Source organism: Pongo pygmaeus, chromosome 19 (assembly GCF_028885625.2).
Source record: "Pongo pygmaeus isolate AG05252 chromosome 19, NHGRI_mPonPyg2-v2.0_pri, whole genome shotgun sequence".
Classification (NCBI taxonomy): Eukaryota; Metazoa; Chordata; class Mammalia; order Primates; family Hominidae; genus Pongo; species Pongo pygmaeus.
This window is the reverse complement of record NC_072392.2, coordinates 55,425,768-55,453,739: the sequence shown is the minus strand read 5'-3', so window position 1 is coordinate 55,453,739 and position 27,972 is coordinate 55,425,768. Positions and strand designations below refer to the sequence as shown.

General features: G+C 41.6%; 1 protein-coding gene and 1 long non-coding RNA gene across 2 annotated transcripts in view; both read right to left on the bottom strand.

The window, feature by feature from the left end:
• LOC129017019 (gametogenetin-binding protein 2-like) overlaps nucleotides 1-27,972 on the bottom strand; it is a 102,745-nt gene that overhangs the window by 38,902 nt on the left and 35,871 nt on the right.
• LOC134738641 (uncharacterized) lies at nucleotides 146-11,819 on the bottom strand. Its single transcript, XR_010124528.1, has 3 exons — nucleotides 8,932-11,819; nucleotides 3,006-3,058; nucleotides 146-231 (listed from the first exon to the last, which is right to left on the bottom strand). It is a non-coding gene; the product is annotated as an uncharacterized LOC134738641 (long non-coding RNA).

Below are 27,972 nucleotides of genomic sequence, written 5' to 3'. Positions count from 1 at the left end.
ATCATTTGAGGTCAGGAGTTCAACACCAGCTTGGCCAACATCATGAAACCCCATCTCTACTAAAAATATAAAAATTAGCTGGACATGGTGGCGCATACCTGTAATCCCAGCAGCTTGGGAGGCTGAGGCAGGAGAATCACTTGAGCCCGGAAGGTGGAGGTTACAGTAAGGGGAGACTGCACCACTGCACTCCAGCCTGGGCGAATGAGCGAAGCTTCAAAAAAAAGAAAACTGAAGAAAAAAGAAAAGCAAAGTCTCAAAAAAAAAAAAAAAAAGAAAAAAAGAAGATAAATTGTTCGGTGAAATCAATTAAGATGCAGAAGAGTATATAGTATTAACCCATTTGTATAAAGATGGAGGGAGTAAATAAGTCTTTGTCTATTCACATTTGAATATGCAAAAGAAACCTAGAAAGATATGCAAGAGACTAATAATTACATGGTAGCAGGAAAGCTGTTGAGAAACTGGGCAGACGGGGAAGAGGAGTAACAGGAAGGGTTTTCAATATATTTTTAAATTTTGTACAATCTGACTGTATAACATAGTCTGAAGATTAAACTGTAAAATATATATAGCTAGCCAAAATTATTGTATTTTTCCCATTTATTTATTCACAACATTACTCTAGTCTATGCCAAAACTACTTTAGAGGTGGCTACCCAAAATGGAGAAGAGTATAGTAATAATAGCTAAACCTCTACTTCTTTTAGCTGCCTCATCTTATATGCCATGGCTTAATAAAACTCACGTCTACACATTTCAGAATAGTACTGAGCTACATGTAGAAAAATATGATTTCTCCCACAAAGATAACTAAAAGTGGAGAAGAAAATGAGTAATACACAAGGGTCCATAGGAAAGCATACCAAAATGTGATACAGAAGTCAGCATTTCTTTTTTTTTTGAGACAGGGTCTCACTCTCACCCATCCCAGGGACTGAAGTACAGTGGTGTGACCATGGCTCACTGCAGCCTCGACCTCCCAGGCTCAAGCCATCCTCCTGGCTCAGCTTCCCAAGTAGCTGGAACTACAGGCACGTGCCACCATGTGTAACTAAGTCTTTTTATTTTTATTTTTTATATTTACTTTTGCAGAGACCAAGGTCTCCCTATGTTGCCCAGGCTGGTCTCAGACTCCCATGCTCCAGTGAGCCTCCTACCTTGGCCTCTCAAAGAGCTGGGATTACAGGTGTCGGGCAGCACACCCAGCCTAAAAGTCAACATTTCTTTATATTCAAGCAACAAAGATCCTCAGAGTTAAATGAAATTAACATTCACTAGAAACATCATCGGTCTAGAGATATACAAAACAAAGAAAGAATCTAAATCAACAGATTTTAGGTCTTACAACAACAACAACAAAATGTGGCTCAGTTTTCAAAAAAAAATTCCTAACACAAGAAACTATATCCATTTAACAAAATACACTTTCTTTTTTTTTTTTGAGACAGTCTCCTTCTGTCATGCAGGCTAATGGGCAAAGGTGCAATCTCAGCTCACTGCAACCTCCGCCCCCCGAGTTCAAGTGATTCTCCTGCCTCAGACTCCCAAGTAGCTGGGACTCCCAAGAGCCTGGGAGGTCGAGGCTGCGGTGAGCCATGGTCACACCACTGTACTTCAGTCCCTGGGACAGGTGAGAGTGGGACCCTGTCCCCCCCAAAAAAAAAAAAAAAAAAAAGAAATGCTGACTTCTGTATCACATTTTGGTATGCTTTCCTATGGACCCTTGTGTATTACTCATTGTCTTCTCCACTTTTAGTTATCTTTGTGAGAGAAATCATATTTTTCTACATGTAGCTCAGTACTATTCTGAAATGTGTAGACGTGAGTTTTATTAAGCCATGGCATATAAGATGAGGCAGCTAAAAGAAGTAGAGGTTTAGCTATTATTACTATACTCTTCTCCATTTTGGGTAGCCACCTCTAAAGTAGTTTTGGCATAGACTAGAGTAATGTTGTGAATAAATAAATGGGAAAAATACAATGATTTTGGCTAGCTATATATATTTTACAGTTTAATCTTCAGACTATGTTATACAGTCAGATTTGTACAAAATTTAAAAATATATTGAAAACCCTTCCTGTTACTCCTCTTCCCCGTCTGCCCAGTTTCTCAACAGCTTTCCTGCTACCATGTAATTATTAGTCTCTTGCATATCTTTCTAGGTTTCTTTTGCATATTCAAATGTGAATAGACAAAGACTTATTTACTCCCTCCATCTTTATACAAATGGGTTAATACTATATACTCTTCTGCATCTTAATTGATTTCACCAATTTATCTTCTTTTTTTCTTGAGACTTTGCTTTTCTTTTTTCTTCAATTTTCTTTCTTTTGAAGCTTCGCTCATTCGCCCAGGCTGGAGTGCAGTGGTGCAGTCTCCCCTTACTGTAACCTCCACCTTCCGGGCTCAAGTGATTCTCCTGCCTCAGCCTCCCAAGCTGCGGGGATTACAGGTATGCACCACCATGCCCAGCTAATTTTTATATTTTTAGTAGAGATGGGGTTTCAAGATGTTGGCCAAGCTGGTGTTGAACTCCTGACCTCAAATGATCCTACTGCCTCGGCCTTCCAAAGTGCTGAGATTATAAGCATTCAGCACCACGCCTGGCTAATTTTTCTATTTTTAGTGGAAACCAGGTTTCACTATGTTGGCCAGGCTGGTCTCGAACTCCTGACCTCAGGTGATCCACCTCCCTCTGCCTCCCAAAGTGCTGGGATTACAGGTGTGAGCTGCCTCGCCCAGCCAAAAAAATAAGAATTTTAATTAGAAGTATGTATTTATTTAATCATTCTGCATAAAATAGCCAATGCTTAAGTTCGTCCACAAAGCAGAAAAATTGTGGGTCAATACAATAAGGATTCATAAATTATAGCCACTACTGTTAAAAATGAGTAGAAAATGCTGTTTAATTTGATGAAATAAAATAAACTACCAGATATCTGAAAATACTCCACCGCCCCAGTTTTCAATAAAAATGTTCTCAAGAAATCTCTGCACTTACCCCCATTATCTGTTCTTTTTAAAGCTCCATCCTTATGGGGACAAAGTTCACATCTTTATAAAAAAAAAAAGAAACGTAATGACGAAATATTTCAGATTATCAAAAATGTAATATCTTCCCTGCAACTTCAAAACTACTGAAAATGTGAGAGCAGCATTTGTACTAGTTGCCCCCCAAGAGTATTTAGGAACATTCTTCACAAACAGCTGTTCTCGACGACATGTGATCTTCTTCAGAGAACAAGTAATTTTTTTAAAGTACATTTTAACTTTTAAACTCCTGCCACAGGCCAGGCGCAGTGGCTCATGCCTGTAATCCCAGAACTTTGGGAGGCCAAGGTGGGCGGATTACCTGAAGTTGGGAGTTTGAGACCAGCCTGACCAACATGGAGAAACCCTGACTCTACTAAAAATAAAAAATTAGCCAGGCGTGGCGGCGCATGCCTGTAATCCCAGCTACTGGGGAGGCTGAGGCAGAAGAATTGCTTGAACCCGGGAGGCGGAGGCTGCGGTGAGCCAAGATCGCGCCATTGCACTCCAGTCTGGACAACAAGAGCGAAATTCCATCTAAAAGAAGCAAAACAAAACAAAAAAAATCCTGCCACAATTTTTTAAATCCTACATTAATAAAAACACAAAGATGCTGGGATTATTTACCTGGGGAGCAGGAGAAAAAACAAAAAAGTCCTCTCAACACAGGAATGGGGCAAGGCTTTTAACATCTGCCTGTTACCTGTTTACTTCCTGTCTTATGGTCGGCTAGGATGACTGCAGTCAAGTAGGTCTGGTTTCTCTTAAAGAGCCAAACTCAAGAATTTACAATTTGAATTTAAGTGGCAAGAAATGATCTCATGCATGCTGATTTCCCTTCTGAAAGGAATTAGGCTAATCAGCTATTATTATTCAAACACAATGGTACTCAAAATTTATTGTGGATTCCTCTCCCTCCCATCCTCAGAATTCAAAAGCAAAAATAAATGTAGAGCCAGTACTACCATCTCTTATGAAACACAGTAAGTTTCAATGGCATTGTCTTACTATGAAGAATATGTTCCTGAAAGTCGCACTTGAGTATTATTTATATCCCACTTTGTTTCCAAAAGAGGTTTTGCAGCATACGATATAGTAACATAGGCCGGGCACAGTGGATCACACCTGTATTCCCGGCACTTTGGGAGGCTGAGGTAGGCAGATTGCTTGAGCCCAGGGGTTCGAGACTAGCCTGGGCAACATGGCAAAATCCCACCTCTACAAAAAAAAAAAAAAAAAAATAGTTGGGTGTGATTGTGGCACACCTGTAGTCCCAGCTACTCAGCAGGCTGAGGTGGGCAGATCAATTGAGCCCAGAAGGTCAAGGCTGCAGTGAGCCATGATTGCACCACTGTACTCCAGCCTAGGTGACAGAGTGGACCCTATCTCGAAAAAACAAAAACAAATGTATGTGTGTGTGTGTGTGTGTGTGTATGTGTGTGTGTGTGTATATACATATACACACACACACACATACACACACACACACACATACTATATATACACACACTATATATACTCACCCTACATATAAATATATATACACTTACATACATATATAAATTACAACAAAAAATTAGAGTAGAAAATTAAGTTGAAATAGTTTCAAAAGTACAGAAGGCATAAGCCATAAAAGCCTACTGAGGCTGGGTGCAGTGCCTCACACATATAATCGCAGCACTTTGGGAGACCAAAATGGAAGGACCACTTGAGGTCAGGAGTTCGACACCAGCCTAAGCAACAAAGTGAGACCTCATCTCTACAAAAAATAATTTTTTAAAAAAATAGAGCCTATTTGCTGGGTGCGGTGGCTCATGCCTGTAATCCCAGCACTTTGGGAAGCCGAGGCGGGTGGATCACAAGGTCAAGAGATCGAGCCCATCCTGGCCAACATGGTGAAACCCCATCTCTATTAAAAATACAAAAAATTAGCTGGGCGTGGTGGCGCGTGCCTGTAGTCCCAGCTACTTGGGAGGTTGAGGCAGGAGAATCCCTTGAAACCGGAAGGCAGAGGTTGCAGTGAGTCTAGATCACGCCACTGCACTCCAGCCTGGGCAACAAGAGCGAGACTCCGTCTCAAAAAAAAAAAAAAAACAAAAAACAATTACGGAGCCTATTGACAAAGTTTGGATATTTGTGCCTCCAAATCTCGTGTAAAAATATAATCCCAATGTTGAAGGTGGAGCCTAGCAAAAGGTGTTTGGGTAATGGGGGCAGAACCCTCATGAATGTCTTGGTGTTTTCCTTGTGGTAATGAGTGAATTTCTTGCTGTTGTTAGTTCACGTGAGATCTGACTGGTAAAAACAGCCTGCCATCTAGCTCCCTTCTCTCACCATGTGACATTCCTGGTCCCTATGCCCACTCCCCCATGAGTAAAAGCTTCCTCAGCCCAAAGATGGTGGTGGTATGCTTGTACAGCCTACAGAACTGTGAACCAAATGAACCTCTTTTCTTTATATTAATAATCTACCCAGTTTCAGGTATGCCTTTATAGCAACACAAAACAGACTAATACCACTATATTTCTTGCCTTTCAGTATTTCACTCTCCTAATTTTCCTATTACCTCTTTGGCAGCACCTTTCTGATCACCCTATCAAACCTTTAAATGGTGAATTTCCTCAGGGCTCTGGCCTAAGATGTCATCTTTTTTTTTTTTTTTTGAGACGGAGTCTCACTCTGTCGCCCAGGCTGGAGTGAAGTGGCGCCATCTCGGCTCACTGCAAGCTCCGCCTCCCGGGTTCAGGCCATTCTCCTGCCTCAGCCTCCCGAGTAGCTGGGACTACAGGCACCCGCCACCATACCCGGCTAATTTGTCGTGTTTTTAGTGGAGACGGGGTTTCACTGTGTTAGCCAGCATGGTCTCGATCTCCTGACCTCGTGATCCACCTGCCTCGGGCTCCCAAAGTGCTGGGATTACAGGCGTGAGCCACCACGCCTGGGTAAGATGTCATCTTATTTCACGTGAAACACTAGGCAGTCTTATTCACTGTCCAAATTTCCATTACCAACTAAATTATAAAAATATAACAGTGACTCCCAAATTTTATCTATTTGTATTTGTCCTCAGGTTCAGGTATAAAACTCTATATGCCACATAAACACTTTATTTTATTTTATTTTGAGACGGAGTCTTGCTCTGTTGCCCAGGCTGAAGTGCAGTGGCTTGATCTCGGCTCACTGCAACCTCCAACACCGGGGATCAAGCAATTCTCCTGCCTCAGCCTCCCAAGGAGCTGGGATTACAGGTGTGTGCCACCACTTCCATCTAACTTTTTCGATTTTTAGTAGAGATGGGGTTTCGTCACGTTGCCCACGTTGGTCTCAAACTCCTGGCCTCAAGTGACTCACCCACCTCAGCCTCCTAAAGTGCTAGGATTACAGGCATGAGCCACCACACCCAGCCTACATAGACACTTGAAACACTCCACAATTTATGACAAAACCTGCTCTTCCTGCTCTTTCCATATGTTGGTAATGATATTTTCAATGACACATTGCTCATGCAAGACATCTAGTATACATAATCTTTGACCACTTCATACCTTACTCCCTAACCTCACTTTTAATCCATAACTGTATTGTGCCCTTCCTCTTCCAAAATACTAGTGAGAGCTGCCTATCTCTCTCCATCTCCACTATCACCCCACTTAAAGCCAGCATCGCCTTTCATCAGGACCACTTCAGTCACCTCCTAAATGCAGCAGTCCCCCAGGTATCCATGGGAGAAACACTCTAAGAACCCCACTGAATGTCTGAAATGACAAATGGTACTGAGCACTTGATTCTGTTTTTTGCTATACATACATACCTATAAGAAAGTTTAATTTATAAATTAGGCATAGTAACAGATTAACAACAATAATAAAATACAACAGGCCAGATGTAGTGGCTCATGCCTGTAATCCCGGGACTTTAGGAGGCTGAGGCAGGCAGATCACCTGAGGTCAGGAGTTCGAGACCAGCCTGGCCAACATAGTGAAACCCCATCTCTACTAAAAATACAAAAAAATTAGCTGAATGTGGTGGCGCACACCTGCAGTCCCAGCTAAGCAGGAAGCTAAGGCACAAAAACCAATTGAACCCGGGAGGCTGCAGTGAGCCAAGATCGTGCCACTGCACTCCAGCCTGGGCGACACAGAGAGACTCCAACTCAAAAAAATTTTAAAAATTAAAAAAAAAATTTTAACAGTCTACTATAAAAAAGTTATGTGAATGTGGTCTCTCTCAAAATACAGTCCGCATAACAACAACCACATATACAATGGTGGTCCCATGAGATTAAATGGAACTGAAAAATTCCTATTGCCTAGTGATGTAATGATGTAACAGCCGTAGTAACATGACAGAGCAATTTTTAAAATAAATTTAGTGTACATTAAGTGCACAATGTTTATAAAGTCTATGGTAGTTGTAGCAGTCCATTCTCTCACTGCTATAAAACTACCCGAGACTGGGCAATTTATAAAGAAAAGAGGTTTAATTGACTCATGGTTCCACAAGGCGGAGAAGGGCCTCAGGAAACTGTCAATCACGGTGGGAGGGGAAGCAAGCACGTCTTACACGGCAGCGAGCAAGAGAAAGAGAATGTGTACGTAGGAAAAAACTGCCACTTTCAAAACCATCAGATCTCAAGAGAATTCATTCACTATCACAAGAACAGAATGGGGGAAACTGCCCCCATTATCCAGTCACCTCCCTCCTTCAACACATAGGGATTATAATTCGAGATGAGATTTGGGTGGGGATACACAGCCAAACGCTATCAGTAATGTACAATAATGTCCCAGGCTTTCACATTCACTCACCACTTACTAACTGACTCACCCAGAACAACTTCTAGTCCTGCAAGCTTCATTCATGGTAAAGCCCTATACAAGTGCATTTTTTTTTTAATCTTTCATACCATTATTTTAGTTGTACTTTTCTATGTTTAAAAATACAAATACTTACCATTATGTTACGTTGCTTACAGGATTCAGTAATGAAATGTAAAAGTGTGCAGCCTAGGAGCAATAGGCTATACCATGTAGCCTAGGTATGTAGTAGGCTATACACTGTAGCTTTCTTTAAGAACATTCTAAGATGATTGTGCAACGACAAAATCATCTAATGAGATATTTCTAAGAACATACCTCCCTCCTGCATTACACAACACATGATTCTACCTCACTGTACTCTACTCACCTATTTTCAGAGGGGTTGACCATGGGTAACTAAAACCAAGGAAAGAAAAACCACACTTAATGGAAAATGGCTGTAGTCTCCAAATATTCACTCTCAACCAACTATCACCAATCTGCAGAATGAACCTTTCACAACACAACGAACTTCAGAAAGGCAAATCCAAATATACCACTGCCCACTTGAAAACACTTCAATAGGCCGGGCATGGTGGCTCAAGCCTGTAGTCCCAGCACTTTGGGAGGCTGAGGCGGGCGGATCATGAAGTCAAGAGATTGAGACCATCGTGGCCAACATGGTGAAACCCCATCTGTACTAAAAATACAAAAATCATGTGGGTGTGGTGGTGAGCACCTGTAGTCCCAGCTACTTGGGAGACTGAGGCAGGAGAACTGCTTGAACCCGGGAGGCGAAGGTCGCGGTGAGCCAAGATCGCACCACTGCAGTCCAGCCTGGTGACAGAGTGAGACTCCATCTCAAAAACAAAAAACAAAACAAAACAAAACAAAACAAAACAAAAACACTTCAATAGTTTCCCTATATCATATAACCGTCTCTTATCTTCAAACCTTCTCTCCTTCCAACATTTCACTTTATGGGCAACGCTGGCTTTTTCTTCTTTCAATTCTATAAATTCTCCAGAGCTCATTCTCACTTCAAAGGCTTTTAACAGGTTGTTTTTGCTCTAAATGTAACATTATCATTCACTGTACCTTCTTTTGCAGCTGGATAACTTCTATGTATCCCGCAGGTCCTTGCTTAAAGTCACTTCATCAAAGACAATGTCTCTGAATCTCCAGACGAGGTTAGGTGCCATATGGTCATTTACCTATGCTTTCCTTCTTGGGATATATTACAATAACAATTAGCTATTTATGCAATTAAGTTAACTCCTCTGCTAGATTATAAGCCCCATTTCATGGCTGTAGCTACCCCTAACATCAGGCACAGACTCCAGGCGCAATAACTCAAAAACTACATGATGAAGGGATAAAAGGAACAAAATCACAAACATCCCATTGCTGCTAGAACCAAAAAAAGAAAGAAAAAAAGAAATTTAAAAAAAGGTTTTAATTTTAAAAAATAGGCCAGGTGTGATGGCTCATGCCTGTATTTCCAGAACTCTGGGAGGCCAAGGCAGGCGGATGACATAAGGTCAGAAGTTCAAAACCAGCCTGGAGAACGTGGCGAAACCCCGTCACTACTAAAAACACAAAAATTAGGGCTGGCACAGTGGCTCATACCTGTAATCCCAACACTCTGGGAAGCCAAGGCAGACGGATCACAAGGTCAAGAGATCAAGACCATCCTGGCCAACATGGTGAAACCCCATCTCTAAAAAAAATACAAAAATTAGCTGGGCGTGGTGGCACATGCCTGTAGTCCCAGCTACTCGGGAGGCTGAGGCAGAAGAATCACTTGAATTTGGGAGGCGGAGGTTGCAGTGAGCTGAGATCCTGCCACTGCACTCCAGCCTGGTGACAGAGCAAGACTCCGTCTGAAAAACAAAAACAAAAAATTTAGCCAGGCCTGGTGGCAGACACCTGTAATCCCAGCTACTCAGGAGGCTGAGCCACGAGAATCACTTGAACCTGGGAGGCGGGGGTTGCAGTGAGCTGAGATCACGCCACTGCACTCCAGCCTGGGTGACAGAGAGAGACTCTGTCAAAAAAAAAAAAAAAAAAAGTGAAAATTCATGTTTATATAATTTCGATGACACTATAATCCTATTCTTTTGGACAGTAATTAAGCAATAAGAATCAAAAAAACATCTGATTTAATTACTTCACTTCTAGAGAGCCAAAGCAAATAATATAAGATATAGCATTTATAAGTTACCTTTGTGTCTTTTATATCATTTATATACTTTAACTTCAAGATATGAAAATATATGTACAAAGATATTTTATATAACCATTTATAACCATAAAACTTTTATAAAAGTCTGACCGGCTGCAATGGCTCTCACTTGTAATCCCAGCACTTTGGGAGGCCGAGGCAGGTGGATCACTTGAGGTTAGGAGTTCAAGACCAGCCTAGACAACATGGTGAAACCCCATCTCTACTTAAAAATACAAAAAATTAGCTGGACGAGATGGCGGGAGCCTGTAGTCCAGCTATTGGGGAGGCTGAGGTGGGAGGATCACATCAGCCCAGGAGGTCAAGGCTACAGTGAGCTGAGGTCACACCACAGAACTCCAGCCTGGGTGACAGAGTAAGATCTCATCTCAAAAAAAGAAAAGTCTGTCCGGGCATGGTGGCTCACGCCTGTAATCCCAGCACTTTGGGAGGCTGAGGCGGGCGGATAGGGAGGTCAGGAGATCGAGATCATCCTGACCGACATGGTGAAACCCCGTTTCTACTAAAAATACAAAAAATTAGCTGGGCGTGGTGGCAGGCGCCTGTAGTCCCAGCTACTTGGGAGGCTGAGGCAGGAGAATGGTGTGAACCCAGGAGGCAGAGCTTGCAGTGAGCCGAGATCATGCCACTGCACTCCAACATAGGCAACAGAGCAAGACTCTGTCTCAAAAAAAAAAAAATGTCTAACTGCATAACAATGTGGTAACTAATACACTACTTACAAAGATTTTAACCAAGTTAAAAAAATAATTCACTGGGCCGGGCGCGGTGGCTGACGCCTGTAATCCCAGCACTTTGGGAGGCCGAGGCAGGTGGATCACGAGGTCAGGTGATAGACAACATCCTGGCTAACACGGTGAAATCCCATCTCTACTAAAAATACAAAAAATTTGCCGGGCATGGAGGCAGGCGCCTGTAGTCCCAGCTACTCGGGAGGCTGAGGCAGGAGGATGGCATGAACCCAGGGGGCGGAGGTTGCAGTGAGCTGAGACCGTGCCACTGCACTCCACCCTGGGCGACACAGCAAGACTCCATCTCAAAAAAAAAAAAAAAATTCACTGAACATTAAAAGAAAATACACAAAATAGGTTGGGCACAGTGGCTCATGCCTGTAATTCTAGCACTTTGGGAAGCCGAGACAGGCAGATCATGACGTCAGGAGTTCGAGAACAGCCTGGCCAACATAGTGAAACTCCATCTCTGCTAAAAACACAAAAAAAATTAGCCAGGCGTGGTGGTGTGTGCCTGTAATCCCAGCTACTTGGGAGGCTGAGGCAGGAGAATCGTGTGAAGCCAGGAGGTGGAGATTTCAGTGAGCCAAGGTGGCGCCATTGCATTCCAGCCCAGGCGACAGTGCAAGACTCCATCTCAAAAAAAAAAAAAAAAAAAAAAAAAAAAAAAAACTACACAAAATATATTAATAGGACTGTGGTAAGGATGGTAAGATTATAAGTGATTTCTTTCCTCTATTCCAAACTATACCATTTCTTTTATAATGTGAAGTGTTTTTTTTGCTTTGTTTTTGTTTTTTGAGATGAAGTCTCACTCTGTCACCTAGGCTGGAGTGTAGTGGTGCAATCTTGGCTCACTGCAACCTCCACTTCCCGGGTTCAAGCGATTGTCCTGCCTCAGCCTCCCGAGTAGCTGGGGTTACAGGTGCATACCACCACATCTGGCTAATTTTTGTATTTTTAGTAGAGACAAGGTTTCACTATGTTAGTCAGGTTAGTCTCGAACTCCTGACCTCGTGATCTGCCCATCTAGGCCTCCCAAAGTGCTGGGATTACAGGCGTGAGCCACCGCGCCTGGTCCATAATGTGAAGCTTTAGAGAAAAATGTCGCTAAATGCTAATCAAATCTGCCCACTGAAGATAAACCTCTAATAAATAAAACAGGATGTCTCAGCAACAAAAAAAAATAAAAAAAGAAAGAAACTATAAGCCGAGCATAGTAGCACCAGTCTGCAGTCCCAAATACTCAGAAAGCTGAGGCAAGAGGATCACTTGTGCCTGGGAGTTTGAGGCTGCAGTAATATAATCGCACCACTGCACTCCAGCCTGGGCAAAAGAGCAAGACGCGGTCTCAAATTAAAAAAAAAAAAAAAACAAAACAGGAAGAAAGATTTTTTTAAATACTAAAAATACAACATGTGAAGTGAAAATTTCACTAGGCAAGCTTCACAACAACAAATCTGAGATGACAAAAGAGTCAGTGAACTCGAAGCTACATCAATAGATAGACTCTAATCTGAGGCCAGGCGCAGTGGCTCACACCTGTAATCCCAGCACTTTGGGAGGCCAAGATGGGTGGATCACCTGAGGTCAGGAGTTCGAGACCAGCCTGACCAACATGGAGAAACCCCTTCTCTACTAAAAAATACAAAATTAGCCGGGTGTGGTGGCACACGCCTGTAGTCCCAGCTACTCAGGAGGCTGAGGCAGGAGAATCGCTTGAACCCAGGAGGTGGAGGTTGCGGTGAGCCGAGATCGCACCATTGCACTCCAGCCTGGGCAACAAGAGTGAAACTCTGTCTCAAAAAAAAAAAAACAAAAACAAAAAAATCTAATCTGAAAGAGAAAATAGAGGTTAAACAAACAAACAAACAAACAAAAAACAGGGCTTCAGGGACCTACAGGACAGTACCAAAAGGTCTTACATGCATAACCAAAGGCCTAAAAAAGAAGACAGAAAGAATATGAGGCAGGAAAGAAAATTTTGAAGAAATGATGGCTGAAAATTTCTTCAATTTGAAAAAAGACAAATTCACAGATTCAAGAATCTCAGCAAACCTCAAATAGTCAAATGCCTTGCTAAAAAGCAAACATAGAGGGAAAACTCTTGAAGCACCAAAAGAAAATGTCACATTACACAGACGGAATAGTGACTGGATAAATGGCAGATTTCTCATCATAAAATATGGAAGCCAAAAGAAAATAAACGAAAATACTTAAATTGCTAAAAGATAAAGCACTGTCAACACAGAATTCTATATCCAACCACAATGCCCTTCAAAAATAAAGGTGAAATAGATACTTTCAGATAAAAGAAAGCAAACACAATTTATCAACAAAATATACACCCTGCAAGAAAGGCTAAAGAAATTCTTCAGAATTAAGAGAAATGATGCTAGAAAATGCAAATCTTCAGAAGACAAAGAAGACTACCATAAATGGTAAATATCTGGGTAAACTTAGACGACTTTTAGCTCTTAAGTTCTTAACATTACATGATTATTGAAAGCCAAAATTATATTGTTGTTTTCTGGGGCTTATAGTATTTCCAACACACATGACAATAGCATAATTGACAACAAACAGAGGTGATATAAAAGAACAACTTACAAGCTTTGTATACTTTATGACTTGTACAATATTAGCCATAAGTGGTAATACTATAAAAACAGACTGAAAAGAGTAAAGGAATGTATTTAAATTGCTAGAGAAATGTGCCAAATAATTAAGTTGAAACCCTTCCTGATATTATATTAAAAAATTAATTCAAAAGTGAATCGCCGATCTAAATGTAAGAGCTAAAACTATAACACTTTAGAAAAAAACATAGGAGGTAAGTCATTAGGACTTCATTGAACAACAGTTTTTAGGCATAACACTAAAAGCAGAGTCAACAAAAGAAAAAATAACGAGAATTTAGCAAACCTACAGACTTTTTTGCTCAAACAAAACCATCAGGAAAGTAAAAGGATGGAAGAAATATTTACAAGTCGCATGTCTGATAAGTAGTTTGTATCCAGAATACAGAGCTCTTCCACTCGAAAATAAAAAGCTATACAGCCCACTTAAAAATTGAACAAAGGATCTAAATAGACACTTCTGTAGAGAAAATATATAAATGACCAATAAGCACATGAAAATATGCATAGCGTCATTAATCATTAAGAATTAAAAATCAACACCAGGCTGGGTGCAGTGGCTAACGCCTGTAATTCCAGCACTTTGGGAGCCCTAGGCGGGTGTATCACCTGAGGTCAGGAGTTTGAGACTAGCCTGGCCATCATGGTGAAACTCCATCTCTACTAAAAATACAAAAATTAGCCTGGCATGGTGGCGGGCACCTGTAATCCCAGGTACTCAGGAGGCTGAGGCAGGAGAATCGCTCAAACCCGGGAGGCAGAGGTTGCAGTGAGCCAAGATATCACACCACTACACTCCAGCCTGAACAACAGAGTGAGACTCCATCAAAAAAATAATATAATGAAAATAAATAAATAAAAATCAACACCACAATGAGATACTACCTCATGCCCTGTGATAACTAAAATCAAAAGCCAAACAATAAAAAATTTTGGCAAAGAGATGGAGAAATTAAAACCTTCATATATTGTTGCTGGTAATTTTAAATGTTACAGGCTCTTTGTCAGTTTTTCAAAAGGTCAGAGTTACAGCATGAAACAAAAATCCTACGTCCAAGAGAACTGAAAACAAATGTCTGGACTTGCAGACAAATGTTCACAATAATAACATTATTCATAATATTGCAAAAGTATATACAACCTAAATGTTTATCAATTAATGAATGCGTAAAGAAAATGTAGTATAGCCATGCAATAGAATATTATTTGACAACAAAAAGGAAGGAAGTTCTAATAAATGCTACAAAACAAATGCTTGTACATGATGCTAGGAGAAAGAAGCCACTCACAATACACCATATATCACATAATTCCATTTATATGAAATGTGACAAATAGGGATAGAGACAGAATGAAGATTAGTGATTGCCAGGAGCTGGGGAAGTAGGGTAATGGAGAGTGACCGTTAATGGGCCAAAGGGCTTCTTTTTGAGGGGATCCAAGTGTTCTAAAATTGATTGTAGTGATGTAGAGACTGTCTCAAAAAAAATTAAGTGTATTGGCACAGATAGAAAAGTAAAACTCAATCACAAGGTGTAAGAAACACTTTAAGTGAAGACACAAACAGGTCAAAAGTAAATGGATAGGCTGGGTGCGCAGTGGCTCACGCCTGTAATCCCAGCACTTTGGAAGGCCAAGGCAGGCGGATCACCTGAGGTCGCAAGTTCAAGACCAGCCTGACTAACATGCTGAAACCCCATCTCTATTAAAAATACAAAAATTAGCTGGGCGTGGTAGCGGGTGGCTGCAATCCGAGCTACTTAGGAGGCTGAGCATCGCTTGAACCTGGGATGCGGAGGTTGCAGTAAGCCAAGATCGCACCATTGTGCTCTAGCTTGGGTGGCAGCGCAAAACTCTGTCTCAAAATAAAATAAAATAAATAAAATAAAATAAAGTAGTAACGTTCTACCTAAAGAACTTACACATAAAAGGGTAAAGTAAACCCAAAGTAAGTAGAAAAAATAATAGTTAAAAATAAGAGCAGAAGAAATGATACAGAAAAGTAACAGAAAATTTGAAGTCAAAGTTGGTCCTTTTGTCAGAGACCTCTGAACCAGAGTGCCTCTATCTTGAACAGGGGCTGGGTCAAATAAGGCTGAGTCCTGCTGGGCTGCATTCCCAGTCATGCATTCTAAGTCACAGAATGAGACAGGAGGCTGGCACAAGATACAAGACAGAAAAACCTTGCTGATAAAACAGGTTTAATAAAGAAGGGGGCCAAAACCCACCAAAGACAAGATGGTGACAAAACTGACCTCTGGTCATCCTCACTGCTTATTATACACTAATTATAATACATTTACATGCTAAGAGACACTCTCACAAGCCCCATGAGTTTACAAATGCCATAGCAATGCCAGGAAGTTACCCTATATAGTCTAAAAAGGGGAGGAACCACTAGTTCTGGGAATTGCCCACCCCTTTCCCAGAAAACTCATGAAGAATCCACCGCTTGTGTAGCATACAATCAAGAAATACTCATAAAAATGGGAAACCAGCGGCCCATGGCACTGCTCTGCCTATGGAGTAGCCATTCTTTTATTCCTTTACTTTCTTAATAAACTTGCTTTCACTTGATGAATCCGCCTCAAATTCTTTCTTGCACAAGATCCAAGAACCCCTCTCTTGGGGTCTGGATTGGGACCCCCTTTATGGTAACACTTTGGAAAGACCTACAAAGTTGACAATATGCAAGCCAAATTAATTTTTTTTAAATAGGAAGAATACAAATTATAAATATCAAGAATAAAAGAGGAATTACCTCTATGATCCCAAAGATATTCAGGGCCAAAGATTATTATTAATGACTTCATGCTAACCAATTCAACAGCTTAGATGAAAAGAAAAAATTCTTTGAAAACAAAACTTAACAAAACTGACAAAACAGAAAATCTGAGAAGCATTTTAAGTTGAATTCAAGATCAAAATCCTTCCCAGAAAGAAAACTCTAGACTCAGATTTTTTCACTGATAAGTTCCTTCAAACACTAAAGAAAAAATAGCATCAATCTCACACAAACATTTCCAGAAAACAGAGAAGACATATGCTTCCCAAATCATTTTCTAAGTTTAGCATGAAGAATACCAATGAATATACCAAAAATACCAGCGCCTGACAAAAAGCAGCAAGGTTACACCAAAATCCCTCACATCAAAGATGCAAAAATATTTACTATTAGCAATTTAAATCCAACAATATATAAGAAGAATAGGCCAGTTGTGTTGGCTCACACAGATTACGAAAGTAATCCCAGCACTTTCAGAGGCCAAGGCGGGAGGATCACTTGAGGTCAGGAGACCTGCCTGGCCAACATGGTGAAACCCTGTCTCCAAAAAAAAAATTTAGCTGGTCATGGTGGCATGTGCCTGTAATCCCAGCTACTTGGGAGGATGAGGCAGGAGAATCACTTGAACCCAGGAGGCGGAGGTTATAGTGAGCAGAGATTGTGCCACTGTACTCATCTCCAAAAAAAAAAAAAAAAAAAAAGAATAATACACCATGGCACCAAATGGCATTTAGTATAACATTTGAAAATAAAACAATGAAATTTAAATTAATATCTTTAAATATATAGCATTATCTCAATAGATACAGAAAAAGCTTTTGAGAAAACTCAATATCCATTCATGACATAAACCCTCAGGAAGCTAGGGCTAGATCTTACTCAACTGTGAATTCTCCATGGCATGGCGTGACTATTCCTCTTGGGGTCTGTGACTGTAACTATCTTTTCAATGGCAGTCATGCTGGGTTCTGTTGACCTTGTCATATCTAAACAGTAATAAAACCTATATTTGAAAACAATCTGATAAAGTTCATCAATAAAACCCCTACAGCTGACTTATAATTAATGGTGTAACACTGAATGTGCTCCTCAAAGAATGAAAACAGATTAAGTCCGCTCTGTAAGGGAAGAGAATAAAAGGCATTACAACTGGGGAAAAAAGAGATAAAACTGTGTTTTATGACAATCATCTATTAGAAAAATCTAAGTAATCTACCTAAAAAACTAGTAGAATTAATGTGACTTAAGTAAGGTTGCAAGAAACAGGTCAATATACAAAAATCCTATGTCCAACAAAAAATTAGAAATTTTTATAATACTTTATAATTGCTGAAAAATGTATTTAATATTTTAAAATACAAATAGCATCAAAAAAGACAAAATACTTAAAAATAAAAATAATTTTAGGCCAGGCGTGGTGGCTCATGCCTGAAATCCCAGCAGTTTGGGATGCCAAAGCAGGCAGATCATTTGAGATCAGGAGTTGACCAGCCTGGCCAACATGGTGAAACCCCATCTCTACTAAAAATATAAAAATTAGCTGGGCTTAGGGTACATGCCTGTAATCCCAGCTGCTTGGGAGGCTGAGGCAGGAGAATTATTTGAACCCAGGAGATGGAGTGAGCCAAGACTGCGCCACTGCACTCCAGCTAGGCGACAGAGTAAGACCCTGTTTCAAAAAAAAAAGGAAAAAAAAAATAAGTAACTTTAAAAACAGAAGACATGCGAGACCAAAGGCTAAAAGCAACAAACGACTGCTCAGACAAAATAAAACAGACCTAAATAAATGGAGAGATATACTATACTAATGATTAAGACTCAGTGGTTGTTAAGATGTCGGTTCTCCTCAAACTGATCAAGAGATTCAAGACAATTACAGTCATGATCCCATCAGCCTTTTTTGGAGAAGACAGAAAAGAGATTATTAAAATTTATATGGAAATGTGAAGGACATAGAATATGCAGAACTTCAAAAAAGAAGAAAAATGTTTTAGGACTTGCAATTCTGACTTCGAAACAACAGAATGTTCCAAAATAATCAGAATACTCTAACAGGGCTAGACAAACAGATTTTTGGAGCAGAATAAAGATTTCTGAAAGAGACCCCACTTATGCAGCCACGTGATGTTCCAAAGCAACCCAGTGAGAAAAGGAGACTCTTTTCAACGAATGGTGAAAAACAACTGGATAACCACATGCCAAAAACTCAAACCTACAAAAATCACTTCAGACGCATCACAGACCTAAATATAAATTAGCAAAAGCAAAACCTTTTAGAGGAAATAAAGGAAATTACCTTCATGACTTCGAGGTTAGGCAAAAGTGTCTTAGCTCACAGTAAGCAATAACTACAAAAGAAAACACTGATAAACTAAACGTATCAGATATAAATATTTCTGCTCATCAAAAGGTACGGTTAAAATAAATAGGTAAACCACATAGACTTGGGGAAAATATTTACAACACATTTATCTAACAAAGGATGAGTATTTAAGACATATAAACACCTTCTGCAACTCAAATAGATGAAAAAAGAAAGCAAAGAACAGTAAAGGCAAAATGAACAAACTCATCACAAAAGAGAACACACAAATGGTCAATACACAGCTAAAAAGTGCTCAATATCACCAGTTATGAAAATGCAAATTAAAACCACAATGATACCACTTCTTGTCAAGAGGGAGTGAATAAATGGACCAGATTTACCCTCCTTGCATGAAATAATAAAAACCTAATAAAATGAATGAAACAACAGCACTGAAGATATTGGACAAGTAACAAAAGTCAGTGATCCCTGGAAGAAAAAACAAACGGGCCACACGTATGCCCAGCTTACTGCCTTGAGAGAGTTTCCAGGTCGTGGAAGAGGGAGGAGGAACTCAGGCAGAGCCTGCGGTCTCCCCAAGTTGAGGAAATGGAACTGGAAGTCCAAGGAGGCCAAGGTGCCTAGAGCTCACAAGGAGGACCAGCACTGAGTAGAGAGCTGGAGAGAGAGAGAGAAATGAAGAGATCTACAAAGGCTCACCCTAGAACTTTTGGTTGAGTGACACATCAGCACTTACAACGTAAAGGAGCTGTCCAAGGGCAAGGTGAGAAATCACCAAAACAATTGAGAGGTAATAGCATCCAGAACTGACATAAGGATGTGTATAGTACCCATACCCAAAAGTCCAAAAGGAAATGATGTGATGTAATTTATATCACATTGGAGATATGACATTGGAATACTGAGAAAGAAAAGGCTTCAGAAGGAGGAAAAAATTAACCCTAAACACAGCCCTGGTCCAATCAAAGAAAACATAAAAGACCCAACAGAAAGAAACTGTTTTCAAGCAACTTAATAATGCCACAGAACAAAGTCCACAAATATTTTTAAAAGGCAAACAGAACTAGAGAAACTAGAAAACAAGGTAAATTCACACTGGCTCAAAAGTCAATCCAAATTTCTAAGACTTACACAGAAGCAGGAAATTATACCCCATAATGAAACAAAAAACGAACCAATTTTGAAATGAAACAGAAAACAGAACTAGTAAACAAGTCCTTTATAAAACAATTATGATGACATTTCATATGATCAGAAGGCTAGAAGAAACAAACATATTAAGTAAAAATGTGAATTATTTTTAAAATTTAAACTTCTAAAGATGAAAATTACAAAGTCTAAGATGAAAAATACACTTTGAAATTTGCAACACATGAAACCAAAATTACTAACCTAAATGAAACACAGAAAAAAAAACACTAAAAAATGTAATATGTGATAATTGAAATAACTTCAAGAGGCCAAACATATTTGTAACTAGAGCCACAAAACAGGAGATAATACAGAAAAAAAATCTTTAGAAATCATGGCCAACAACTTTCACATATTTGAGGGAAATTATAAGCATATATAACAAGGCACTCTTTCAATGAACTATCAGTCGCTAGAAACATGAAGAAAAGTGGCTGAGCGCATTGGCTCATGCCTGTAATCCCAGCACTTTGGGTGGCCAAAGTGGGAAAGTCGCTTCAGGCCAGGAGTTTGAGACTAGTGTGGGCAACATTGCAGAACCCATCTCTAAACACACACACACACACACACACACACACACACACACACACACACGAAAAATGGCCTGGCACGGTGGCTCATGCCTGTAATCCCAGCACTTTGGGAGGCCAAGGCGGGCAGGTCACCTGATGTCGGGAGTTCGAGACCAGCCTGACCAACATGGAAAAACCCCATCTCAACTAACAATACAAAATTAGCCGGGCATGGTGACTCATGCCTGTAATCACAGCTACTCGAGACTGAGGCAGAATTGCTTGAATCCGGGAGGCGGAGATTGCGGTGAGCTGAGATCGTGCCATTGACTCCAGCCTGGGCAACAAGAGCAAAACTCTGTCTCAAAAAAATAAAAAACCAAAAAAAAAAACACCAAAAATTAGCCACGGGTAGTGGCACACACCTGTGGTCCTTCCAGCTACTCAGGAAGGCTAAGGCAGGAGGAGGTCGAGGCCATAGTGAGCCATGATTGTGCCACTGCACTCCAGCCCAGGCGACAGAGTAAAAGCCCATCTCCAAAAAACAGGGTAAACCATGACCAAAATGACTACAATCAGAAATTAAAATTCCAATGCAGCCAAAGAAAAAGGTCTTATTACACACTACAAAATCAAAAGAAAGTTGAAATCGTTATAATACTATCATGTAAAGTGGATGAAAATAAAAATTTTCTCAGGAAAAAAAGCATCATTTTATATACATTAAGGGTTTAATTCATCAAGAACACACAAAAATCCTAAACATTTATTTACCTATTAATAACAGGGCTTCAAAATAAATAAAGCAAAAATGAGAGAACTGTAAGAAGAAATGAAAGAATCCACAATTATATTTTAATATTTCAGCAAACCTGTCTATGTAATAGAACCAGGCCAGGCGTGGTGAATGACACTTGTTATCCCTGAACTTTGGGAGGCCGAGACAGGATTGCTTGATCACAGGAGTTCAAGACCAACCTGAACAACACAGGGAGACCCTGTCTCTACAAAAAGAGTTTTAAAAATTAACTGGGTGGGCCGGGCGTGGTGGCTCACACCTGCAATCCCAGCACTTTGGGAGACAGAGGCAGGCGGATCACCTGAGGTCAGCAATTCAAGTCCAGCCCAGCCAACATGGTGAAACCCTGTCTCTACTAAAAATACAAAAATTAGCTGGGCTTGGTGGCACACAACAGTAATCCTAGCTACTCGAGAGGCTTAGGTAGGAGAATCGCTTCAACCCAGGAGATGGAGGTTGCAGTGAGCCGAGATCATGCCACTGCACTCCAGCCTGGGCGACAGAGAGAGATTCCATCTCAAAAAATAAAATAAAATAAAATACCTGGGTGTGGTAGTATATGCCTGTAGACCCAGCTACTGGGGAGGCTGAGGTGGGAGGATCACCTGAGCCCAGGAGGTGGAGGCTCAACGAGCTATGACTGGGCATGCCACTGCACTCCAGCCTAGGTGACAGAGTGACATCATGTTCAAAAGAAAGGAATGATAATAATAACAGGACCAGCAGACAGAAAATCAGTAAGGATACAGAAGCTTGAATAACACCGTTAACCAATCTGACCTAACTAACTATACAACGCTCTACACAAACTACCAGAATACACATTCTGTTCAAGTGCATTTGGAACACTCACCAAGATATACCATATTCGGGCCAAAAAGACAACTCTTGGTAAATTTAAAAGGTTTCAAGTCTTATCATGAATTTCTTCTTACCACTGTGATATTAATTCAGAAATCAGTGACAAAAAAAATCAATAGGCAATCCCAATATTTGAAATCAAAACATACTTTTAAAATAAACAATGGAGGCCAGGAGCAGTGGCTCACGCCTGTAATTCCAGCACTTTGGGAGGTCGAGGCAGGTGGATCACAAGGTCAGGAGTTCAAGACCAGTCTGGCCAAGATGGTGAAACCCCGTCTCTACTAAAAATACAAAAATTACCCGGTCGTGGTAGCAGGTGCCCATAACCGTAGCTATTCAGGAGGCTGAGGCAGAGAATTGCTTGAACCCCGGAGGTGGAAGTTGCAGCGAGCCAAAATCATGCTGCTGCACTCCAGCCTGGGCGACAGAGTGAGAATCTGTCTCAAAATATAAAACAAAATAAAATAAAATAAAATAACCAAGGGGTAAAAAAAGGACAAATATATCAAGTATTTTAAGACAGTTAAAGCAATAATTGAAAGAGAAATTTATACAATTACATGACTATATTAGAGAAGAAACAAATCAGTGACTTCACCTTGTTCCTTAAGAAACCAGAAGAGCAAAAGAAAGATCAAGCAGAAGTCAATGAAATAGAAAACAGAAAAATAGGGCACACTCAATGAAATCAAAGGTTAGACCTACACTTCTGGGAGGATGGAATGGACATACTTTTCCCTATTCCTCCCACTAAGTACAAAATTCAAATGTGAACATTGTAAATAAAGCGAATATTCTCTGAAAGGTGGAGAGAAGGCAAATTAGCTCAGGATCACAGGACACAAGGCACAATATAGCAGTAAACTCCCTGGGTATTCTTCTTTTTGCCTAGTGTATCCTACTCCTGGAATGGAAGAAGTGAGTACATCAGGACATCGATGAACACAGACCAAAAAAAAGAATACCCAACAGGGCCGGGCGCGACGGCTCACGCCTATAATCCCAGCACTTTGGGAGGCCGAGGCGGGTGGATCACCAGAGGTCAGGAGTTGGAGACCAGCCTGGCCAACATGGCAAAACCCCGTCTCTACTAAAAATAAAAATTAGCTGGGCATGTTGGCCGGTGCCTATAATCCCAGCTACTCCGGAAGCGGAGGCACAAAAATCGCTTGAACTCGGGAGGCGGAGGTTGCAGTGAGCAGAGATCGTGCCACTGCACTCCAGACTGGGTGATAAAGACTGTCTCCAAAAAAAAAAAAGAAGCCCCCCAACAAAGCCTTCTCTCTCCAGACCAAATTACCAGTAAAGTGGTATGTTAACCAGAAAGAAAACTTTTGAAGAGGAACTGCTCTAATCCAGCATAACTCCACAGAAAAACTAGCCCCACCCACACCCGCAATGATCACATGGAGAACCTAGATATCCACCCTCATGAGACTGTAATGAAAACAATCCAAGATTCCCACCAGGTAGTGTCACAGCTAATTAAGCAGGGGAGTGGAACTTCCATTCCAACTGGCTAGTTAATGAGCGTCCACTCCCCACTGTGTCAGTGGAGAAAAGTGGGGAAGCCTGGACTTCCACCACCATCTGCCAGTAATAAGGCATCCCTCCCTGTCCCTACTGGAGTGATAGCAGAGAAGACCCAGTAGAGAGTCAGAACTTTCACCTACACACAGTAACAAATGAGGCCACATCCACCACAGAGATCAGGTGGGGAGCCACAACTCCCAACTCTGCAAAGATCTAAAAGGGAGTTTGCCCCAAATGTCAACATAGACAAGGTAGAGAACCTGAACTTCATCCCCTACCTGGCTTCACAAGGTGGCACCAACACTCTACCCCTGTTAGATAAGTGTAAGAGAACACTAGTTAAAAGAGTTGTTTACCAGGCCGGGCGCGGTGGCTCACGCCTGTGATCCCAGCACTTTGGGAGTCTGAGGTGGGCGGATCACAAGGTCAGGAGACAGAGACCATCCTGGCTAACACGGTGAAATCTTGTCTCTACTAAAAATCAAAAATTAGCCGGGCGTGGTGGCGGGCGCCTCTAGTCCCAGCTGCTTGGGAGGCTGAGGCAGGAGAATGGCGTGAACCCGGGAGGCAGAGCTTGCGGTGAGCTGAGATCTCGCCACTGCACTCCAGCCTGGGCGACAGAGCGAGACTCCGTCTCAAAAAAAAACAACAAAAAAAACAGTAGTTTAAGTAAGATGCATAGTCTCATGACAACACAAAAATGCCCAGGTTTCAATCAAAAGTTATTTGTGATACCAAAAAGATACGAAGAATTGGGAAGATTTCAAATTGAATGGAAAAAGGCAATAAACAAATGCAAACATCAAGATATCTTAATTCTAATATCTCACAGATACATCAGAATTAACTGAAAAAAAAATTTTGTTTGTTTGTTGTTTTTTGTTTGTTTTTTGAGATGGAGTCTCGCTCTGTTGCCCAAGCTGGAGTGCACTGGCATGATCTCAGCTCACCGCAAGCTCCACCTCCCAAGTTCAAGCGATTCTCCTGCCTCAGCCTCCTGAGCAGCTGGGATTACAGGTGCCGCCATCACTCCTGGCTAATTTTTGTATTTTTAGTAGAGACGGGTTTTCGCCACGTTGGCCAGGCTGGTTTTGAACCCCTGACCCCAGGTGACTAACCCACCTTGGCCTCCCAAACACAATTTTTAGGCCAGGCATGGTGGCTCACGCCTGTAATCCCATCACTTTGGGAGGCCGAGGTGCGTGGATCACCTCAGGTCCAGAGTTCCAGAACAGCCTGACCAACATGGACAAACTCTGTCTCTACTAAAAATACAAACTTAGCCAGGCATGGTGGCACATGCCTGTAATCCCAGCTACTTAGGAGGCTGAGGCAGGAGAATCACTCGAACCTGGGAGGCGGAGGTTGCAGTGAGCTGAGATCACGCCATTGCACTTCAGCCTGGGCAACAAGAACGAAATTTTGTCTCAAAAAAGAAGAAAAAAATAATTCAGCGGAACAAATATCCAAATCGTATCAATGAACTAAAATAAACAGATATAAAATACAATAACGAAAAATGGTTTTGGCATAGTGAATTGAGGTAGAAAAAAATACGACGAGAAATGTAATTCCAAAAATGTTCAAGTAACTTAAAAAAAAGCAGGAAAAAGAACAATCAAAAAACTAAAACTAAAACAAGGCGTGGTGGCTCAGACATGTTATTCTAGCACTTTGGGACGCCAAGGTGGGTGAATCACCTAAGGCCAGGAGTTCAAGACCAGCCTGGCCAACATGGTGAAACCCCATCTCTACTAAAAATATAAAAATTAGCTGGGTGTGGTGGCACATGCCTGTAATCCCAGCTACTTGGGAGACTGAGGCACAAGAACTGCTTGAACCCGGGAGGCAGAGGTTGCAGTAGGCCAAGATTGAGCCACTGCACTCCAGCCTGGGCAAGAGTAAAACTTTGTCTCAAAAAAAAAAAAAAAGGACTCTGACAACATCTGTAAGTATGTAAATGACAAATAAAATACCTAAAAACAGCAAATACCTAAAAACAGCAAATAAAAGCCAAAAACTGGCCAGGTGCAATGGCTCACAACTGTAATCCGAGCACTTCGGGAGGCCAAGGAGAGCAGATCACTTGAGGTTCGGTGTTGGAGACCAGCCTGGCCAACATGGTGAAACTCCGTCTCTACTAAAAACACACAAAAAAAATTTAGGCAGGCATGGTGCTGGGCGCCTGTAATAGCTACTCTGGAGGCTGAGGCAGGAAAATTGTTTGAACCCATTAGGCAGAGGTTGCAGTGAGCCGAGATCATACCACTGCACTCCACCCTGGGTGACAGAGTGATACTCCGTCTCAAAAAAAAAAAAAAAAGACAAAGACAAAGATTGACAAACTGGATTTAAAAAACATAACCTACAGCCAAGCATGGTGGCTCACGCCTATAATGCCAGCACTTTGGGAGGCCATGACAGAAGGGTCTCTTGAGCCCATGAGGTCGAGACCAGGCTGGGCAACATAACAAAATCCCGTCCCTACAAATAATAAAAAAATTAGCCAGGTGTGATGGTGCACATGTGTGGTCCCAGTTACTTGGCAGGCTGAGGTGGGGGAATTGTTTGAGCCCAGGAGGTCTAGGCTGCAGTAAACCATGATTGTGCCACTGCAATCCAGCCTGGGTGACAGAGCAAGACCATGGCTCAAAAAAAAAAAAGGCCAGGCACGGTGACTCACACCTGTAATCCCAGCACTTTGGGAGGCCAAGGAAGGCAGATCAAGAGGTCAAGTGTTCGAGACCAGCTTGTCCGACATAGTGAAACCCGGTCTCCACTAAAAATACAAAATTAGCCGGGCGTGGTGGTGCATGCGTGTAATCCCAGCTACTCAGGAAGCTGAGGCAGGAGAATTGCTCCAACCTAGGAGGTGGAGGTTGCCGTGAGCCAAGATCGCACCATTGCACTCCAGCCTGGGCAACAAGAGTGAAACTCCATCTCAGGAAAAAAAAAAAAAAGGTATATATAAGTCAGCAATGAAGAAAATGCAGGACTTGTACACAGAAAAATCACAAAACTTTACTGAAGTAAACTGAAGACAACATAAATAAATGGAAAGACATTTCATGTTCTTGGATTGCAACACCTTAATGTTGCTAAGATGTTACTACTCCAAAGCAATCTACACATTCAATAAAATCCCTGTCAAAATCCCAAGAATGTTTTTTGCAGAAATTAAAATAAATACATTCTAAAACTCATGTAGAATCTCAAGGGACTTCAAATAGTCAAAACAATCTTGAAAAAGAGAAGAAATTTGAAGACATCACACTTCGTGATTTCAAAACTTACTACAAAGCTATAGCAATCAAAACAGTGTTGCCAGACTTGGTGGCTTATGCCTGTAATCCTAGCACTTTGGGAGGCCGAGGCGGATGGATCACCTGAGGTCGGGAGTTTGAGACCAGCCTAACCAACATAAAGAAACACAGTCTCTACTAAAAATACAAAAATTAGCCGGGCGTGGTGGCACATGCCTGTAATCCCAGCTACTTGGGAGGCTGAGGCAGGAGAATAATTTGAACCCAGGAGGCACAGGTTGCAGTGAGCCACCTGAAAAAAAAAAAAAAAAAAAAAAAGAAAAACAAAACACAGTGTTGTACTGGCATAAAAACAGAGCACTGAAAGAGAATAGAGAGTTCAAAAATAAACTCTTGCTTATATGATGAAGTAATTTTCAACAAAAGTGCCAGGATCATTCAGTGGGAAAGAGACTCTTCAACAAACAATGTTGGGAAAACTGCATTATCTACATGCAAAAGAATGTAGGTGGACACTAATCTTACACCACACGCAAAAATTGACTCAAAATGGATCAAAGACCTAAACATAAGAGCTACATCTGGGCTGGGCATGGTGACTCACACCTGTAATCCCAGCACGTTGGGAGGTCGAGGCAGGCGGATCACGAGGTCAGGAGATCAAGACCATTCTGGCAAACACGGTAAAACCCCGTCTCTACTAAAACTACTAAAAAACTAGCCGGGCGTGATGGCACGTGCCTGCAGTCTCAGCTATTCGGGAGGCTGAGGCGGGAGAATGGTGTGGACTGCTACCGAGGAGGGTCATCCCTGAGCACTCACCAGGCGCCCGTTCTACACTGCCCGTGTAGACGATTGGCTCTTTCGTCCTCATGGTGGCTTCGTAGATTGGGTGCTGTTCCCAAATGTACCCATTTGACAGATGAGACGTCTGGGGTCAGAGAGGCAGTAACCGGCCTGGGAATCCAGACGTGACCCTGAGTTTTGCTCTCAGCCCTGCCGTGTGCTGTGCTGGAATTCAGGCCTGAACCCTGTGACCTCCCTGCCCTAGATCCCAAATCTACCCAGGTTTCCGATCCCGATGGGGCAGAGCCTGGTCCTGGCAGAGCCACTGGTATAGATCCACTGTGGGTGGGGTGAATAGGACGGTCCTCAGAACACCTCTGTGCCCTAAGCTGGGTCCTGATGGTCGCTGTGGGCCCCACTGAACACACATGGTCCCTTGTCCGGGGGAGCCTGCTGCCCTTGGGC